Raw genomic sequence first — 20858 nt, 5'->3', positions numbered from 1 at the left:
TACTATGTCAACTACATGATCATGCAAAGCAATATGACAATGATGAATGTGTCATGAGGAATGGTATGGTGGAAAGTTGCATGGCAATATATCTCGGAATGGCTATGGAAATGCCATAATAGGTAGGTATGGTGGCTGTTTTGAGGAAGATATAAGGAGGTTTATGTGTGAAAGAGCATATCATATCATGGGGTTTGGATGCACCGGCGAAGTTTGCACCAACTCTCAATGTGAGAAAGGGCAATGCACGGTACCGAAGAGGCTAGCAATGATGGAAAGGTGAGAGTGTGTATAATCCATGGACTCAACATTAGTCATAAAGAACTCACATACTTATTGCAAAAATCTACAAGTCATCAAAAACCAAGCACTACGCGCATGCTCCTAGGGGGATAGATTGGTAGGAAAAGACCATCGCTCATCCCCAACCGCCACTCATAAGGAGGACAATCAAAGAACACCTCATGTTTCAAATTTGTTACATAACGTTTACCATACGTGCATGCTACGGGACTTGCAAACAACACAAGTATTTCTAAAATTCACAACTACTCAACTAGCACAACTTTAATATCACTACCTCAATGTCTCAAAACAATCATCAAGTATCAAACTGCTCTTAGTATTCAACACACTCATAAGAAATTTTTTACTATTCTTTGAATACCTAGCATAATTGTATTATTTAAGAAAATTACCATGCTATTTAAGACTCTAAAAATAATATAAGTGAAGCATGAGAGATCAATAGTTTCTATAAAACAAATCCACCACCGTTCTCTAAAAGATATAAGTGAAGTACTACAACAAATACTATATAACTCATAAGATATAAGTGAAGCACATAGAGTATTCTTATAATTTCCGAATCATGTGTGTCTCTCTCAAAAGGTTTGTACAGAAAGGGTGATTGTGGTAAACTAAAAAGAAAAGACTCAAATCATACAAGACGCTCCAAGCAAAACACATATCATGTGGTGAATAAAAATATAGCTCCAAGTAAAGTTACCGATGGAAGTAGACGAAAGAGGGGATGCCTTCCGGGGCATCCCCAAGCTTTGGATTTTTGGTGTCCTTATATTATCTTGGGGGTGCCATGGGCATCCCCAAGCTTAGGATCTTTCCACTCCTTGTTCCATAATCCATCAAATCTTTCACCCAAAACTTGAAAACTTCAAAACACAAAACTTAGCAGAAAATCTCGTGAGCTCCGTTAGCGAAAGAAAACAAAAGACCACTTCAAGGTAATGTAATGAACTCATTCTTTATTTATATTGGTGTTAACCTACTGTATTCCAACTTATCTATGGTTTATAAACTATTTTACTAGCCATAGATTCATCAAAATAAGCAAACAACACACGAAAAACAGAATCTGTCAAAAACAGAACAGTCTGTAGTAATCTGTAACTAACGCAAACTTCTGGAACTACAAAAAATCAGCTAAAATAGGAAGAAGTAGGAAATTTGTTTATTGATCATCAGAAATTGGAATCAATATTTTATCACGTTCTGGTGATTTTCAACAATTATTTTCGTGAACAGAAAGTTTCTGGAATTTTCTGCAGGATCAAATAACTATCATCCAAGAAGATCCTATAGGTTTAACTTGGCACAAACACTAATTAAAACATAAAAAAACATCTAACCAGAGGCTGGATCAAAAATTTATTCCTAAACAGAAGCAAAAAGCAAAAAACTAAAAATAAAATTGGGTTGCCTCCCAACAAGCGCTATCGTTTAACGCCCCTAGCTAGGCATAAAGGCATGGATAGATCTAGGTAGTGCCATAGTAATAGGATGGATCATTAAAAATCATTTCTTATTCTCTACGTTCAGCAGCAAGTTTCCTTTGAGGCAAACAAAAAGTAATCAAAAGGGCTAAATTTATTGGGACAAAAGTCCCCAAGATCAATTTTAGGAGGTATAGGTTCCTCCTTCGGCCCTTCGTATTGCACAACCAATTCATCATTATAAGCATTCTTTTGACAGAACTTTGTGAGCCTATGCTCGAGAGAATATCCTAGCTCATTATTTCTAATAGCCAAATCATCATTAAGTTCAGAAATTCTATCAACTAGAACATTGGTAGGGACCTTTTTTCTAAGGTTTTCATTGAAAGCAACATAGTCTAGAGATTGAAAACGCATTATTTCTTCTTGATCAAAGAGGATAGCCTCTATGGGAGGATGGCCAGCGTCCACCCTGTAATGCACAAAGATTTCTTTGGCCTCTTTTATTATAAGTCTGAACTCATACGCCAAAAAGATAGTAGCGGCACGCTTAATAGAAGAATGCTCTATATTAGAAAATTCTAGGAAAATCCTTTGTATGCAAGGGTGCAAGTGCATAAATTGCCTTTCAAGTTCAACTATAAGCATGTCAATAGCGTCCGCAAGACTACTAGTTCTATGAAGAATGGAACTACCCATAGAAGGCAAAGCACCGGCACAAGTAAATAAATCTTGAATAACTCATTTTCCAATAATATTACCACTACCATTTCGAAATCTTTTTGTATGCAAGGTAGGGGGTTCTTCAGCAGGAGCATCGGAATTTTCCATGATATTATTATTGTCCATATCAACAATAAATTTCCCAATTTCTGACATAACGGTAGAAAGAGCGAGGGGCAAAAAGGAAAGAAGAAGGCGAACAGAACAGAGAGGGCCAATAAAACGGCAAGGGTGAAGTGGGGGAGAGGAAAATAAGAGGCAAATGGCAAATAATGTAATGCGGGAGATAAGGGTTGGTGATAGGTACTTGGTATATTGACTTTGGCGTAGACCTCCCCGGCAACGGTGCCAGAAATCCTTCTTGCTACCTCTTGAGCACTGCGTTGGTTTTCCCTTGAATAGTAAAGGGTGATGCTGCAAAGTAGCGTAAGTATTTCCCTCAGTTTTTGAGAACCAAGGTATCAATCCAGTAGGAGGCTACGCGCGAGTCCCTCGCACCTGCACAAACAAATAAATCCTCGCAACCAACATGATAAGGGGTTGTCGATCCCTACACGGTCACTTACGAGAGTGAGATCTGATAGATATGATAGGATAATATTTTTGGTATTTTTATGATAAAGATGCAAAGTAAAATAAAAGCAACGTAAATAACTAAGTGTTGAAAGATTAATATGATGGAAAATAGACCCGGGGGCCATAGGTTTCACTAGTGGCTTCTCTCAAGAGCATAAGTATTTTACGGTGGGTGAACAAGTTACTGTTGAGAAATTGACGGAATTGAGCATAGTTATGAGAATATCTAGGTATGATCATGTATATAGGCATCACGTCCGAGACAAGTAGACCGACTCCTGCCTGCATCTACTACTATTACTCCACACATCGCCCGCTATCCATCATGCATCTAGAGTATTAAGTTCATAAGAACAAAGTAACGCTTTAAGCAAGATGACATGATGTAGAGGGATAAATTCATGCAATATGATAAAAAAAACCATCTTGTTATCCTCGATGGCAACAATACAATACGTTCCTTGCTGCCCCTACTGTCACTAGGAAAGGACACCGCAAGATTGAACCCAAAGCTAAGCACTTCTCCCATTACAAGAAAGATCAATCTAGTAGGCCAAACCAAACTGATAATTCCAAGATGCTTGCAAAGATAACCAATCATACATAAAAGAATTCAGAAGATTCAAATATTGTTCATATATAAACTTGATCATAAACCCACAATTCATCGGTCTCAACAAACACACCGCAAAAGAAAATTACATCGAATAGATCTCCACGAGAGAGGGGGAGAGCATTGTATTGAGATCCAAAAAGAGATTGGAAGCCATCTAGCTAATAACTATGGCCACGAAGGTCTAAGGTAAACTACTCACACTTCATCGGAGAGGCTATGGTGTTGATGTAGAAGCCCTCCGTGATGGATGCCCCATCCGGCGGAGCTCCGGAACAGGCCCCAAGATGGGATCTCGTGGGTACAGAAGGTTGCAGTAGTGGAATTAGGTTTTTGGCTCCGTATCTGATCGTTTGGGGGTATGTAGGTATATATAGGGGGAAGGAGTACGTCGGTGGAGCAATGTGGGGCCCACGAGGGTGGAGGGCGTGCCTGGGGGGGGGTAGGCGCGCCCCCCTACCTTGTGGCTTCCTGGTAGCTTTCTTGACGTAGGGTCCAAGTCCTCTGGATCATGTTCGTTCCGAAAATCACGTTCCCGAAGGTTTCATTCCGTTTGGACTCCGTTTGATATTCTTTTTCTGCAAAACTCTGAAATAGGCAAAAAACATCAATTCTGGGCTGGGCCTACGGTAAATAGGTTAGTCCCAAAAACAATATAAACGTGAATAATAAATCTCAGTGATGTCCGAAACAGAAGATAATATAGCATGGAGCAATCAAAAATTATAGATACGTTGGAGACGTATCACGGCTCTGGCTGCTAAGGAGCCCATGCTTCTCTACATCGCTGCCACCAGCCGGGTGGTCAGCACTGTCATAGTTGTGGAGTGCAAGGAAGACGGCAAAGCGTTACCAGTCCAGAGGCCGGTGTATTACCTGAGTGAAGTGTTGTCCGCCTCTAAGCAGAACTACCCCCACTATCAGAAGATGTGCTACGGCGTGCATTTCGCCGCCAAGAAGCTGAAGCCATACTTTCAAGAGCACCCAATCACTGTGGTCTACACTGCTCCACTTGCCGAGATCATTGGAAGCCGAGATGCTTCGGGCTGAGTAGCCAAATGGGCCATAGATTTGGCCCCCTACACCATCTACTACCAGCCTTGCACCGCCATCAAGTCCCAAGCACTGGCTGACTTCCTCGTCGACTGGCCGAGACCCAGTATCTGCCGCTAGCACCGGACTCCACCCATTGGCGAATGCACTTTGATGGTTCCAAGATGCGCACCGGTTTGGGAGTCGGCATCGTCCTCACCTCTCCCAAAGGCGACAAGCTCAGATATGTGCTGCAAATTCACTTTGCCGCCTCCAACAACGTAGCTGGATACGAAGACTCATACACGGGCTCCGGCTTGCCAAGGAACTCGGCATTCGCCGGATCCGATCCTGTGCTATGGTGATTCCGACTTGGTGGTCCAGCAGTCGTCGGGCGACTGGGACGTCAAGGATGCAAATATGGCAAGCTACCACTTCCTCACCCATCAACTCAGTGGATACTTTGAACGATGCGAGTTCCTCCATGTGCCACGAAACGACAATGAGCAAGTTGATGCTTTGGCACGGATTGGATCCACCCGGCAAGCAATACCAGCCGGTGTCGCCAAGCAACGCCTCCTCAAACCGTGTGTCAAGACGTCGCGAGAATCACACTCCATCTTCGTGCCGGCTCCTCCTGAAGCAGTCCGATCCGACTTGAGGACCCCAGAAGCCGGCATGGGGACTTCGGCAGGCGGCTCGGGGACTACAGCAGTCGCACCCGGCCAGGGGACTTCAGAACCTGGCCCGGGGACTGCAGCAGTCGGCCCGGGGACTTCATCGACTCAGCAAGCGGTAGCCGACTCCAACCCGCCGCCTCCCGGCCCAGCTGCCCTCTTGCAAGTTGCAATTCTAGCAGTCGAAGAAATAGTAGCACCTTCATGGGCGTAGCCCATCCTCAACTTTCTGGTGAACAAAGAGCTGCCGACTGATGAGATCTTGGACCGACAAGTGCAACGTCGGGCGGCAGCATACACCATCATCAACAGAGAGCTTGTGAGGCGCAGTGTCACTGGTGTGTACCAGCGCTGCGTGGAGCCAGAGAAAGACCAAGCAATCCTCAAAGATATCCACCAAGGCGAGTGTGGTCACCATGCGGCTTCAATATCACTTGATGCAAAAGCTTTCTTCCATGGTTTTTTCTGGCCGACTGCTTTAGAAGATGCCAAAGATTTGGTCCAAAAATGTAAAGGATGCCAGAAGTTCCGTTCCAAGCCACATCTGTCGGCTTCTGAACTCAAGACCATTCCCATTGCCTGGCCCTTTGCCGTCTGGGGATTGGACATGGTGGGACCATTCAAGACAGTTCGCGGCGGCATGACTCATCTGCTTGTCGCCGTGGACAAATTCACCAAGTGGATAGAAGCGAAGCCAATCAAGAAGTTGAACGGTCCGACTGCTATGACTTTCATCGCTGACATCACCATTCGGTATGGCATACCACACAGCATCATCACCGACAACGACACAAACTTTGCCAAAGGCGCCTTGGCTCTTTTCTGCGTGATGCAGGGCATCCGATTGGATTTAGCATCTGTTGCCCATCCGCAGTCAAACGGCCAGGTGGAGCGAGAAAACAGCCTCATTTTGTCCGGCATCAAGCCCCGACTGGTCGAGCCTCTGGAGTGTTCGGCCGGCTGTTGGCTCGATGAGCTGTCGGCCGTCCTCTGGAGCTTGCGCACAACTCCGAACAAGTCAACCGGCTTCACGCCTTTTTTTCCTCATCTATGGTGCCGAAGCCGTCATCTCGGCGGACATAGAATTTGACTCCCCTCGAGTCACCATGTACACTGGAGAGGAGGCAAAAGAAGCACGAGAAGACGGCATGGATCTGTTGGAAGAGGGCCGACTGTTGGCACTCAGCCGGTCCACCATCTACCAGCAGAGCCTACACCGATACTACAATCGGAAGGTCAAGCCAAGATCCTTCCAAGAGGGAGACCTTGTGCTCCGGCTGATCCAGCGAATAGCCGGCCAGCACAAGCTCTCGGCACCTTGGGAAGGCCCCTTCGTCATCAGCAATGTTTTGGGCAACGACTCCTACTACCTGATCGACGCTCAGAAGCCCAGAGCACGTAAGAGAGACGACTCCGGCAAGGAGACAGAGCGACCATGGAATGCAAACCTCCTTCGAAGATTTTACAGTTGACGCCGTATGTACCACGCTACGTTTTGCATTAAGTACGAAGACTCCGGGTCCCCCGAGAAGAGCTCGGGGACTACCCTCTTTTATCTATATGATAAGTTTTATGCCTATAAATGTGTCATTTTATTATTCCACCTGGCACCGGGCTCGACCAGTCGGCCCGGGGGCTCGCCACCTTGTACTATGTGGTGCTTCCCGCAGTCGGACAAGTAGTGTGTTGGCACCTAAACCTTCTCCTACCCGAAGCTGCAGCTCGCAAAGCGACTGTCCGGTGGGCAGGGGTCAAAGGCAAAGAAAGGGTGTCCACATGAAAAATGGCTAAGGACCCAAAGCATGCACATAGTTCAGGCCGGCTTCTTGCCTCATCGACCGGCTGCTGAGCAGCCGGCCAGCCAGCTTCTACTTAACTTGCTAATGCTCTAGTCGGCTAAGTACTTGCTCTCCCGAAAGTAGCTAAGTACTTGACCCAGCCGCAGTCCGCGGAGCGGCTGTTTGGCTGGCAAGATGGCAGCCAAGGGAGGGTGGCAAAGGAAAAAAGCCAAGGAGCAGAAAGCAAGAAAAAGTCAGAACTTGGTAAAAGCACACCTCATGTGGAAGAATATTTACATGCCAAAAGGCCCATTGGCCAGCATTCAACGGAGTTTGAAATACACCCCGCGGGTGGAATTGTGCAAATTTAACAAAGTTTGTCGAGACTGATAACGCAGGAAAAATAAAGATAAGTCGACGGCCTAGGGAGCAGTAGAGGGGTCCGGCTGGGTGGCGGAGTCGGTGGTGCCGGTTGGCGGAGTGGACGGCTGGTCAGTCTCCGCTTGGTCTCCTCCAGCAGCAGTCGGCACGCTCGAGTGCGGCTCATTGTTCGAGGCACGGTCAAGCTGAGGCTGGCCGTCCATTCTGACCTCTGGCGCATCTTCTCCGTTTTCCTCGTCCTCCTTGTCTTCTCCCTCGTCGCTGGAGTCGATCATCTCGGCCGAGTCCTTGTCGTCCTCCGGGTTCAGCCCGAACAACTCTGGTGGCGCCTCGGCACCATTCTCAGCCAGCTCAGGGATGAAGATGCTGGTGTTGGTATACTCTGCGATCGCCGCCGCCCGTTTGACAAGGTCACGCTCCACCGCCACCAGCTCCTCCTGGGCCTCCTGCTGAAACATGATCAACTGGGCTAGATTTAGCCAAGGGTACCACGCCTTGACGAACTCCAAGGCCCGGCGCGCTCCAGCCCGGGCCAAGGAACCCTTCCAAGCCTCCAGACGGCTGGCCGCCACCTCCAGCCAGTCGGCAGTCCGACTGGGAGTGCACGAAGTCGGCATGTCTGGCCACAGGACGGAGATCGCTTGGGCCTCGACACGCTGAAGACGGCACAGCATCTGACAAGCCGGCCGAAGGCGGGCCTGGATGCTGAGAAGTTGTTCGCTAAGGGTCCGGGGGGCGTTGGCGGCGATCTGCGCACCTTCAGCCCTCCGTTCTTCAGATAAGCCTCAATAGCCTCGGTGGCGGCACCAGAGTGGCCGGGGAAGAACTCTACTTAGGTAGAAAGCAAAGAAGTCAGAAGCTAGAAGCCGGCTCAATCAGCGGCCGAGAGCCCAAGGAAAGAAGAAGAAGAAAGCTTACCATCAACCATATCTTCAATCCTGCCGAAGCCGATAGTCAGCAACGCCTCCATGTCGGCCCAGGCAGAGCGCTCGGTCTCGAACTCAGCGAGGAGATTGGACTCTTTCACCTCTGCCTCTGTCGGCGTTCTGGGAACGGGGGTGCCCAGACTTGCCTGCCTACGGCCCATGGCGTGGCCAAGCTTGCGGGCCGTACGGCCCATTTTCATCAGCAAGGCAATCAAGACCTTCACGAGGGGCCAAGCCTCGCGAGGCAGATGACGCAAGACCTCCTCAGGAGCGGCCTAGCCAGGCAGGCTCACGAGGAGCAGAGATATGAAGGTGGGGCAAACCTCCCGAGGCTCTCGTGACGTGAGCCATGACGATCGACACCAGGCAGGCGCCAGGCGGGCGCCAGGGCGCGCAGCGTCCTTGTTTCCTCTTTGGTGCTAAGGAGGCAGGTGCAGGCACGGAGTACCGAGGCATCTAGAAAAGGTTTACATATCAGTGCAACGAGACCAAGACGAGCAGGACGGCAAGGCGGAGGTCACCATGGAGCCCAAGACGGCATCATCACCAGATCCTTTAGCACGCGAAGACCACTTTTGTTAGGATAGCTTGTACTAAGATTTGATGGAGTATGGAACAAGGAGTGGCAAGAGCCTAAGCTTGGGGATGCCCATGGCACCCCAAGTTAATCTAAAGACACCTAAAAGCCAAATCTTGGGGATGCCCCGGAAGGCATCCCCTCTTTCGTCCTCATCCATCGGTAAATTTACTTGGAGCTATATTTTTATTCACCAGATGATATGTGTTTTGCTTGGAGCGTCTTGTATGATTTGAGTCTTTATTTGTTAGTTTGCCACAATCATACTTGCTGTACACACCTTTTGAGAGAGACACACTTGATTCGGAATTTGTTAGAATACTCTATGTGCATCACTTATATCTTTTGAGCTATATAGTTTTGCTCTAGTGCTTCACTTATATCTTTTAGAACACGGTGGTGGATTTGTTTTATAGAAACTATTGTTCTCTCATGCTTCACTTAGATTATTTTGAGAGTCCTACAAAACAGCATGGTAATTTGCTTTAAACATGATAGGCATCTAAGATGAGTAAAGAAAAAAATTCTTATGAGTGTGTTGAATACTATGAGAAGTTTGATGCTTGATAATTGTTTTGAGATATGAAGACGGTAATATTAGAGTCATGCTAGTTGAGTAGTTTTGAATTTGAGAAATACTTGTGTTAAAGTTTGTGATTCCCGTATATGCATGTATGGTGAACCGTTATGTGATGAAGTCGGAGCATGATTTATTTATTGATTGTCTTCCTTATGAGTGGCGATCGGGGACGAGCGATGGTCTTTTCCTACCAATCTATCCCCCTAGGAGCATGTGCGTAATACTTTGTTGCGATAACTAATAGATTTTTGCAACAATTATATGAGTTCTTTATGACTAATGTTGAGTCCATGGATTATACGTACACTCATCCTTCAACCATTGCTAGCCTCTCTAATACCGCGCACTTTTCGCCGGTATCATAAACCCACCATATACCTTCCTCAAAATAGCCACCATACCTACCTATCATGGGATTTCCATAGCCATTCTGAGATATATTGCCATGCAACTTACCACCGTTCCGTTTGCTATGACACGCTCCATCATTGTCATATTGCTTTGCATGATCATGTAGTTGACATAGTATTTGTGGCAAAGCCACCATTCATAATTCTTTCATACATGTCACTCTTGATTCATTGCATATCCCGGTATTCCTCCGGAGGCATTCACATAGAGTCATATTGTTGTTCTAAGTATTGAGTTGTAATTCTTGAGTTGTATGAAAATAAAAAGTGTGATGATCATCATTATTAGAGCATTGTTCCAAGTGAGGAAAGGATGATGGAGACTATGATTCCCCCATAAGTTGGGATGAGACTCCGGACTAAAAAAAGATAAAGGCCATAAAAAAGAGAAAAGGCCAAAGAAAAAATTGAGAGAAAAAGAGAGAAGGGACAATGCTACTATCCTTTTACCACACTTGTGCTTCAAAGTAGCACCATGATCTTCATGATAGAGAGTATCTTATGTTGTCACTTTCATATAGTAGTGGGAAATTTTTATTATAGAACTTGGCTTGTATATTCCAATGATGGGCTTCCTCAAAATGCCCTAGGTCTTCGTGAGCAAGCGAGTTGGATGCACACCCACTTAGTTTCTTTTGTTGAGCTTTCATATACTTATAGCTCAAGTGCATCCGTTGCATGGCAATCCCTACTCACTCACATTGATATCTATTGATGGGCATCTCCATAGCCCATTGATACGCCTAGTTGATGTGAGACTATCTTCTCCCTTTTTGTCTTCTCCACAACCACCATTCTATTCCAGATATAGTGTTATGTCTCTGGCTCACGCTCACGTATTGCGTGAAGATTGAAAAAGTTTGAGAACACCAAAAGTATGAAACGATTGCTTGGCTTGTCATCGGGGTTGTGCATGATTAAATACTTTGTGAGATGAAGATAGAGCATAGCCAGACTATATGATTTTGTAGGGATAACTCTCTTTGGCCATGTTATTTTGAGAAGACATAATTGCTTAGTTAGTATGCTTGAATTATTATTATTATTATGTCAATATTAAACTTTTGTCTTGAATCTTTCGGACCTGAACATTCATACCACAATTAATAGAATTACATTGAAAATTATGCCAAGTAGCATTCCACATCAAAAATTATGTTTTTATCATTTACCTACTCGAGGACGAGCAGGAATTAAGCTTGGGGATGCTTGATACGTCTCCAACGTATCTATAATTTTTGATTGTTCCATGCTATATTATATTCTGTTTTGGATGTTTAATGGGCTTTATTATACACTTTCATATTATTTTTGGGACTAACCTATTAACCGGAGGCCCAGCCCAAATTGCTGTTTTTTGCCTATTTCAGTGTTTCGCAGAAAAAGAATATCAAACGGAGTCCAAACGGAATGAAACCTTCGGGAACATGATTTTCGGAACAAACATGATCCAGAGGACTTGGAGTCTACATCAAGAAATCAACAAGGAGAGCACGAGGCAAGGGGCGCAGCTACCCCCCCCCCCAGGCGCGCCCTCCACCCTTGTGGGGCCCACGTTGATCCACCGACGTACTTCTTCCTCCTATATATACCTACGTACCCCCAAACCATCAGAGGCATCCACGAAAACCTAATTCCACCACTGCAACCTTCTGTACCCGTGAGATCCCATCTTGGGGCCTTTTCCGGCGTCCTGCCGGAGGGGGCATTGATCACGGAGGGCTTCTACATCAACACCATAGCCTCTCCGATGATTTGTGAGTAGTTTACCTCAGACCTTCGGGTCCATAGTTATTAGCTAGATGGCTTCTTCTCTCTCTTTGGATCTCAATACAAAGTTCTCCACGATTCTCGTGGAGATCTATTTGATGTAATCTTCTTTTGTGGTGTGTTTGTCAGGACAATATTTGAATCTTCTCTGAATTCTTCTATGTATGATTGGTTATGCAAGTCTCTTTGAATTATTAGTTTGGTTTGGCCTACTAGATTGATCTTTATTGCAATGGGAGAAGTGCTTAGCTTTGGGTTCAATCATACGGTGCTCGATCCCAGTGATAGTAGGGTAAACGACATGTATTGTATTGTTGCCATCAAGGATAACAAGATGGGGTTTATATCATTTGCATGAGTTTATCCCTCAACATCATGTCATCTTGCTTAAAGCGTTACTCTGTTCTTATGAACTTAATACTCTATATGCATGCTGGATAGCGGTTGATGTGTGGAGTAATAGTAGTAGATGCAGGAAGGAGTCGGTCTACTTGTCACGGACGTGATGCCTATATACATGATCATACCTAGATATTCTCATAACTATGCTCAATTCTATCAATTGCTCGACAATAATTTGTTCACCCACCGTAATACTTATGCTCTTGAGAGAAGCCACTAGTGAAACCTATGGCCCCCGAGTCTATTTTCCATCATATTAATTTCCCGTCAACAAGCTATTTCTTGCACCGTTTATTTTGCTTTCTTTACTTTTAGTCTTTATTATTAAAATACCAAAAATATTATCTTATCGTATCTATCAGATCTCACTTTAATAAGTGACCGTGAAGGTATTTACAATCTGTAGGATCGAAAGTATGTCTAGAGGGGGGTGATTAGACTACTTGACTAAATAAAAGTCTAGCCTTCTCCCAATTTTAGTTCTTGGCAGATATTAGCAACTTAGCACAAGTCAAGCAATCAACCTACACATGCAATTCTAAGAGTATAGCATCGGAATGTAAGACAATTGCATAGAAGGTAAAGGGATGACATTGAGGGAGCAAAAGCAATGTTGACACGGAGATTTTTTATCCGTGGTTCCAATAGGTGGTGCTATCGTACATCCACGTTGATGGAGAATTAAACCCACGAAGGGTAACGGTTGCGCGAGTCCATGGAGGGCTCCACCCACGAAGGGTCCACGAAGAAGCAACCTTGTCTATCCCACCATGGCCGTCGCCCATGAAGGACTTGCCTCACTAGGGTAGATCTTCATGAAGTAGGTGATCTCCTTGCCCTTACAAACTCCTTGGTTAAACTCCACAATCTTGACGGAGGCTCCCAACTGACACCTAGCCAATCTAGGAGACACCACTCTCCAAGAAGTAACAAATGGTGTGTTGATGATGAACTCCTTGCTCTTGTGCTTCAAATGATAGTCTCCCCAACACTCAACTCTCTCTCACAGGATTTGGATGAAGGATATTTGAGTGGAAAGCAACTTGGGGAAGGCTAGAGATCAAGATTTATGTGGTTGGAATGGAATATCTTGACCTCTACACAAGTGTAGGTGGTTCTCTCTCGGAAAATATGTGTTGGAAGTGTAGGCATGTTCTGATGGCTCTCTCAACGAATGAAGAGTGAGTGGAGGGGTATATATAGCCTCCACACAAAATCTAACCGTTACACACAAATCACCAAACTCGGTGAGAACGATTCAGAGAACTCGGTCAGACCGATTTGGTTCATAATGTGATCGTTTGGTATTTCGTTGGGACCGACAAGTCAACTCGGTGGGACCAATTTCATTAAGGTTAGGGCATAACATAATCTCGGTGAGACCGATTACACAAACTCAGAGAGACCGATTTTGGTAACAGACAAATAGAGAGTTGGTCAGGCAAACTTGGTGGGACTGATTCGCTCATCTCTGTTGGACCGAAACGTTACGAAAAGGAAATAGAGTGTTTGCATTGCAATCTCGGTGGGGCCGATCGCTCTCTCGGTTTGACCGAAACGTTACGAAGGGAAACCGAGAGATTACAATCCCATCTCGGTGAGACCGAGATCCCAATCGGTGAGACCGAAAAGACTAGGGTTTCTGGTAGTGGCTATGTCATGTGAAACTCAGTGACTCCGGATATGAAATTTCGGTGGGGCCGAGTTGAACTTTATGGTTGGGACATATGTGGATATGAGAAAGTAGTGGAGGGTTTTGGAGCATATCACAAAGTATTTTGAGCAAGAACCTCATCCCTTCTTAATAGTATTGGCTTTCCTATAGACTCAATGTGATCTTGGATCACTAAAATAGAAAATGTAGAGTCTTGTGCTTTGAGCTTGAGCCAATCTTTTGTCCTTAGCATTTTGAAGCGTCCACTTTCTAATCCATGCCATGCCAATCATAGAGCTTTCATGAAATATTTATCTTGGAATAGCATTAGCTCAATGAGCTATATGTTGTTAGGAATTACCAAAACCACCCAAGGATAGTTGCACTTTCACAACCCCTTTATCGCGTTAGTTGCGAGGTTCTTATTTGTTTTGTGTAAGTGCGTGGGACTCGAGCGTAGCCTCCTACTGGATTGATACCTTGGTTCTCAAAAACTGAGGGAAATACTTACGCTACTTTACTGCATCACCCTTTCCTCTTCAAGGGAAATACCAACACAGTGCTCAAGAGGTAGCACCCCCCTCCACTCCATTATATACGGGGGAGGGGGCACCCCATAGACACACAAGCTGATCATTGATCTTTTAGCCGTGTGCGGTGCCCCCCTCCACCATAATCCACCTCGGTCATATCGTAGCGGTGCTGAGGCGAAGCCCTGCGTCGGTAGCTTCATCAACACCGTCATCACCGCCGTCGTGCTGACGGAACTCTCCCTCTAAGCTCTAATGGATCGTGAGTTCATGGGACGTCACCAAGATGAACGTGTGCAGATCGCGGACGTGTCGTACGTTTGGTACTAGGATCGGTCGATCGTGAAGACGTACGACTACATCAACTGCGTTGTCATAACGCTTTCGCTTATGGTCTATGAGGGTACGTGGACGACACTCTCCTCTCTCGTTGCTATGCATCACCATGATCTTGCGTGTGCGTAGGAAAATTGTTGAAATTACTATGTTCCCCAACACCTACCTAATAACTTCTAGTTACCAATACACTTTTCTATTGCCCTATTTTAACTAAATATTCCCTGTACTCCCATTTCTATCAGAAAGCGCCGCTGACAAGGAGACTCCAGAGGTGGAGAATGGTGCTGCCAACAAGCGGAGCGGGGCGAGATAGAACCGCAACTGACTCCAGCAGGCCTAGACTTCATTAGCAGCCTCCCCTATGGTATGTTGACAGTCATCATCTCCCTCCTCCAAATAAAATATGGGGCATGGACAACCGTCCTTTCCCGGCGGTGGTGCCCCCTATGGAACTCTAGCCCTCTCGACCTCATCGACACCCATGAGCTCTACCATGGCTATCGCAAAAGCTTGGATGCGTTCTCCAAGAGCCTCGGTAGTCACCTTGGCCCAACCAGAGCCCTTAGAATGGGAAAGTTCCGTTCCAACGGCAAGGACAGAGCTAAGCTTGATGACTAGTTCCGATCCCCCACCATTGATCAGCTCGAAGAGCTCACTTTTGATCATGGGCATATGCGGTAGCTGCCAATTTCCGCACTCCGCGTCATGCCCACGCTATGCATCGCCAAGTTCAGGAACTGCCATCCCCCTTAATGACGCACCCACTCTTATTCTACCACGACTGAAGCACCTTGAGCTCGTCGCCATCTGCCTCTCAAACGGTGACATGGAGCGCCTGCTCCATGGCTGTACTGCAATTGAGTACCTTCGTCCTTAGGCGATCAATGGGTTGAGTTCCTTCCACATCACCTCCATGACTCTCTGGACTATTTATGTTTGTTGCTGGTGCGGCAGGAAGACATCACAAGATGTGTACCACAGTATGGTCATTGAGGACACACCTGCACTTGAGAGATTACTTGTAGTTGATCAAGAAGGTCCAACAAGAATCAAAGTCATTTCTGCGCTGAAATTGACAATGGTGGGCTACTCGTCTGGCAAATACTCCAAACTGGTTATTGGATCCACACCCATTCAGGTACAACAATCGCCTTTTACCTCTCCTTCTACAAATTAACATTATTTCTAATTTTTAAGATGTTTGTTTATCTGTCATTCAAAAAATGATTCCAACAAGCTTGACCCCAAAACTATCGGCCCCAACCTGGAGCAAGTTATCAGTTTCCTGAGATTCTTTCCGTGCGTGGAGAAGCTATATATCGAGGTGATGTTCCTTTCCTGTTAAATGTTAACCATAAGGGAGTTCAATTTGTGACACCTTTTTCCAAGTTTACAATGACAATGCACTACGATTTCTGAAGGACTCTTTTGGAGGAGATTCATCTGTACTAGTTTTCTTAGGGAACTTTTCATCAACTCCAACCTCTTGTGAAGAAGGCTACATTTTTCTAGAATGTAATCAAATGCCCATGTTAATCATGTCAGATCAAAGATGGCATGTTAGTGCATTTTACAAATCCTGCAAACCAAATAGGCCTGTAGTAATGTCCAAAACTGCATGTAGGCACTAACACGTTTTCTTCTTTTGCAGATAAGATTAGGCCCAGTGGTGGATAATGTGATACAATATAACAATCACGTCGAATGCCTAGATCTGCATCTCTCGGAAATTACTTTGAACTCCTACCACGGGACCTTAGCGGAGATTATATTCGCCAGGTTCTTTGTTCTCAAAGCAAGGGTGCTGAAGGAAATGAGGTTTGCCCTGCATTTATTTCGCAAAAATGAATGGTTTGTTGATCAGCGCAGGCGCCTGCGGTAGAATGGAATAGGCCGCAAAAATGCTTAATTTCATTTTGGAACTTCAGATGAAGAGTAATCGGAAGTCATCGTGTCAACCCCATGCACGACTTCTGAGTGGCTGACCCCTTTGCAAAAATTGTGAGGTTTCGAAACCAGACTTAGAAGTGGTAATATTAGTTTGAACCTCTCTGATATCCATGTTCAGTGGATCAGCGCGAGCATTTGCAGCGGATGAGCTGAATATCATTTCTAATATTAGTTTGAACCGTGTAAACTTCGAATTTGAGCCACATAACTCTGGAATTTGAACCTTGTAACATTTCGAGCTTTGTGGTACAATCGTTGAAATGGCATCATATGAGACTCGTATATTGGTAGCACTATTTTGACCTTAATATGCAATGGTCTTAGATTTTATTAACCATTCTCGAATCTGTTTACCTTGTCGATCTCACAACACACGATCTATATAGCTAACTCGACTGCGATCTTCGACATTATTGCACACAGTTGGTTTCTTCCATGGTGTGCCCTGTAGAGCGCAGATTAATTATCGCACTCGAGTGTCCATCATCACCCTTCTGTGTAACTTTGACCGCACCACCCACGGGTAAACTTATGACCGAAGTCATTCCACACACTTTGTTTTTACAAAGCTTTTTGCCAATAAACACCCATGATTTGTCCTCTTCTAGCCGACGCATGGCCAAACTAGCTAGGCGGGAAGCTTGGGCGGTAATTTGCGCGGTAGCACGGGAACAGGCTCACCAACGATACATTTGGCGCCTCTTCGAGCCCACGCATGTGATGCGGTGTTGTCAAGAGTGCACTGGAATCCTCCGCTATGAACGCCGTGACAAGACATGACGATTATAGGCCGGCCCGCCCCCATTTATTACAACAGCCATTTAACCCTTGTGTCTCTTCAACCTTTCGATCGCGCGCCACCATTGCAAGAAGCACACCCACCACAAGAAATTCTTAGAGGGTATCCTGCGCGGCTCCAGTGGCGCTCCGAGCGGCTGCCGACGACGAGCAGTAGTTCACCATGCGTGCCATGGTGGACACCCACGGAAGGTTCATGGACCTCTCGGTGGTGTGCACCAATGACCCGGTCTGGGTGGAGCACTCCATCCATATCATGGAGTTGTTGCTTGCCGAGGAGAAGTACAAGGTGGTCGGGTTCGACCTCGAGTACACCCGCGCTCGTGCCGGGTCTCGTCCCAAGGACGCCATCGCCCAGATGTGCGTGCGCCACCATGTCCTCGTCTACCACTACTGAAAGGACGAAGAAGAGGTGTCTAGAGGGGGGTGAATCGACTCTTAGCAAGAAAAGTTGCAGTTTTTAAAATCTTTAAGTTGAAGTGGAGTTTTAGCACAAGTTCAAACATTCAGAATACATATCAAGCAAGCATGAAAAGAGTATATGAGCAGAGGAAAGTAAATCATGCAAGTTGCAAGAATGTAAAGGGATGGGATTGAAGTGTGCAAACGCAATTTGAGACACAGAGATTTTTTATTCGTGGTTCCGATAGGTGGTGCTATCGTACATCCACGTTGATGGAGACTTCAACCCATGAAGGGTAACGGTTGCGCGAGTCTATGGAGGGCTCCACCCACGAAGGGTCCATGAAGAAGCAACCTTCTCTATCCCACCATGGCCATCGCCCACGAAGGACTTGCCTCACTAGGGTAGATCTTCACGAAGTAGGCAATCTCCTTGCTCGTACAAACTCCTTGGTTCAACTCCACAATCTTGACGGAGACTCCCAAGTGACACCTAACCAATCTAGGAGACACCACTCTCCAGGAGGTAATAGACAGTGTGTTGATGATGAACTCCTTGCTCTTGTGCTTCAAATGATAGTCTCCCCAACACTCAACTATCTCTCATAGGATTGGATTTGGTAGAAAGATGATTTGAGTGGAAAGCAACTTGGGGAAGGCTAGAGATCAAGATTTATGTGGTTGGAATGGAATATCTTGGTCTCAACACAAGTGTAGGTGGTTCTCTCTCAGAAAATGTATGTTGGAAGTGTAGGCACGTTCTGATGGCTCTCTCTACAAATGAAGAGTGGGTGGAGGGGTATATATAGCCTCCACACAAAATCTAACTGTTACACACAAATCACCAAACTCAGTGGGACCGAATCAGAAAACTCGGTCAGACCGATTTAGTTCAAAATGTGAACGTTAGGATTTTCGGTGGGACCGACAAGATCAACTCGGTGGGACCGATGTGCTAGGGTTAGGGTAAAGCCTCATCTCCGTTTGACCGCTAACACAAACTCAGTGGGACCGATTTGGGTAATAAACAAAACAGAGAGTTGGCCAAGCAAACTCGGCAGTACCGATTTCATATTTCGGTGAGACCGAAATTAATGCAATAGGCAACAGAGAGTTTGCAAGCCCATCTCGGTGAGACGGAGATCCCATCGGTGAGACCAAAAGAATAGGGTTTCTGGCAGTAGCTATGTCAAGTGAACTCGGTGGCGCCGGATGAAAAGTTTCGGTGGGGCCGAGTTTGACTTTTGGTTTTGGGACATATGTGGATATGAGAAAGTGGTTGAGGGTTTTGGAGCATATCACTAAGCACTTTGAGCAAGCAAGCCATTAAGCAACACCTCATCCCCTCTTAATAGTATTGGCTGTCCTATGGACTCAATGTGATATTGGATCACTAAAATGAAAAATGTAGAGTCCTGAGCTTTTAGCTTGAGCCAATCCTTTGTCCTTATCATCTTGAAGGGGTTCCACATCCTCTTTCCATGCCACTCCACTATTGGACTTATATGAAATATACTAGATGAAAGTATTAGTCCAACAAGAGATATGTTGACATTAATTACCAAAATCACCCAGGGAGCACTTGTGCTTTCAATCTCCCACTTTTTGGCAATTGATGACAACATACATCAAAGCTTTAGATAAAGATATAGAGAATAACAGGTAAAGCTTTGGAAAGACATGTAACATGTATAGGCTCCCCCTACATGTATGCAATCATGTGAATATGGAACATAAGAGCATATGAGTGCATAATCATGACAGAGCAAGCAATGTGTTACATGTATCTTGGCTATATGCATCAGAGAAAAAGATGTGAATATAGGAAATGTACCTTCATGCTCATGAGTCCTTCTTGCAAACAGTATGTACATCAGCAAGAAATCCTCGTGCACATGAGTGTGATGCATATACTTACCTTGTGGTCTTGAGTTGGCTTAGAAAGGGATGAACCTGAGTAAACAAGGTTAGATAACGCAGATACATCTACTTAGCCAAAGCAAACATAAAGAACCACAAGAGTACCAAGATTGGGATGACATGTAGAGTGTGAGCACTGGATATTCTATTAGATATAGACATGTCCCCAAAGGTAAAGATATGCAATGAATTCGAAGATTTTCTTCCCTTAGATGTCTTGCTCCCCCTGAATCTTATATGGTATACTGGGAGAAGATAGGGAACAGAAGAACAGAGCAAAGAAAATACACAAACAACATGAACATGTCTTTCCCCTCTAAAGACATGTGACTTCTCTCCTCTTGAACACCAAGCATCTAGGGTACGTAATTCTTCTCTCCCCCTGTTTGAAGCATTCTCTACCTGTTTTGAAGGATTAAGCTTTGATGTGAACTCTCTCTCCCCCTTTGACATCAATTTCCAAGAAGGGATCCTCTGGAGTGTGAGTCAAAATAGGTTTGGTCCTTGAGTCACAGAGCAAAGTAGCGTATAAAATGTGATGCTGGTAGAGGACAAGAATCATTGAGTGGAGCTGAGTAAAAAGGAATGCAGGATCAAGTGGCAAGTTATTTTGTCTGCAGGGAAATCGGTGGCACCGAGGTGTGTGCTTCGATTGCACCGAAAGGATTCGGTTGGACCGAGAGCAACAGATCGGTGTGACCGAGTTCATCACAGAGAAAACACTTGTCACCTCAGCTCACTAGGAAGAAAGATCTCACAAGGATTTGCAACGAATTAACTGAAGAATTTGCAAGGAATTGGATGCAAGAAATGCAGAACAAAACAGAGAAATGAAAATCTAGATGAAGTTTTTTTAAGGAAAAACAAACATGCATGAGACAAATGCAAGAACACGGAGAAACACACAAGAGAATTTCATCTAGAAATGGGCAGTGACAAAGTCACCTATGTTAGAGTATATTGACTTAGGAGTCAAGTGAGGGCACTTGATCATGGGTCATACTCATCATTTGAGCTCAAAATGGGGTTACCATTTCTCATTTAAGAAATTTGATGTATTCACATCTTGTTGAGTTGCTTTGGCCCA

This window comes from Triticum urartu, chromosome 2A, assembly GCF_056163025.1.
Source record: "Triticum urartu cultivar PI428250 chromosome 2A, HENAU_Tu73, whole genome shotgun sequence".
NCBI lineage: Eukaryota > Viridiplantae > Streptophyta > Magnoliopsida > Poales > Poaceae > Triticum > Triticum urartu.
Note: the sequence above shows the minus strand (reverse complement) of the source record.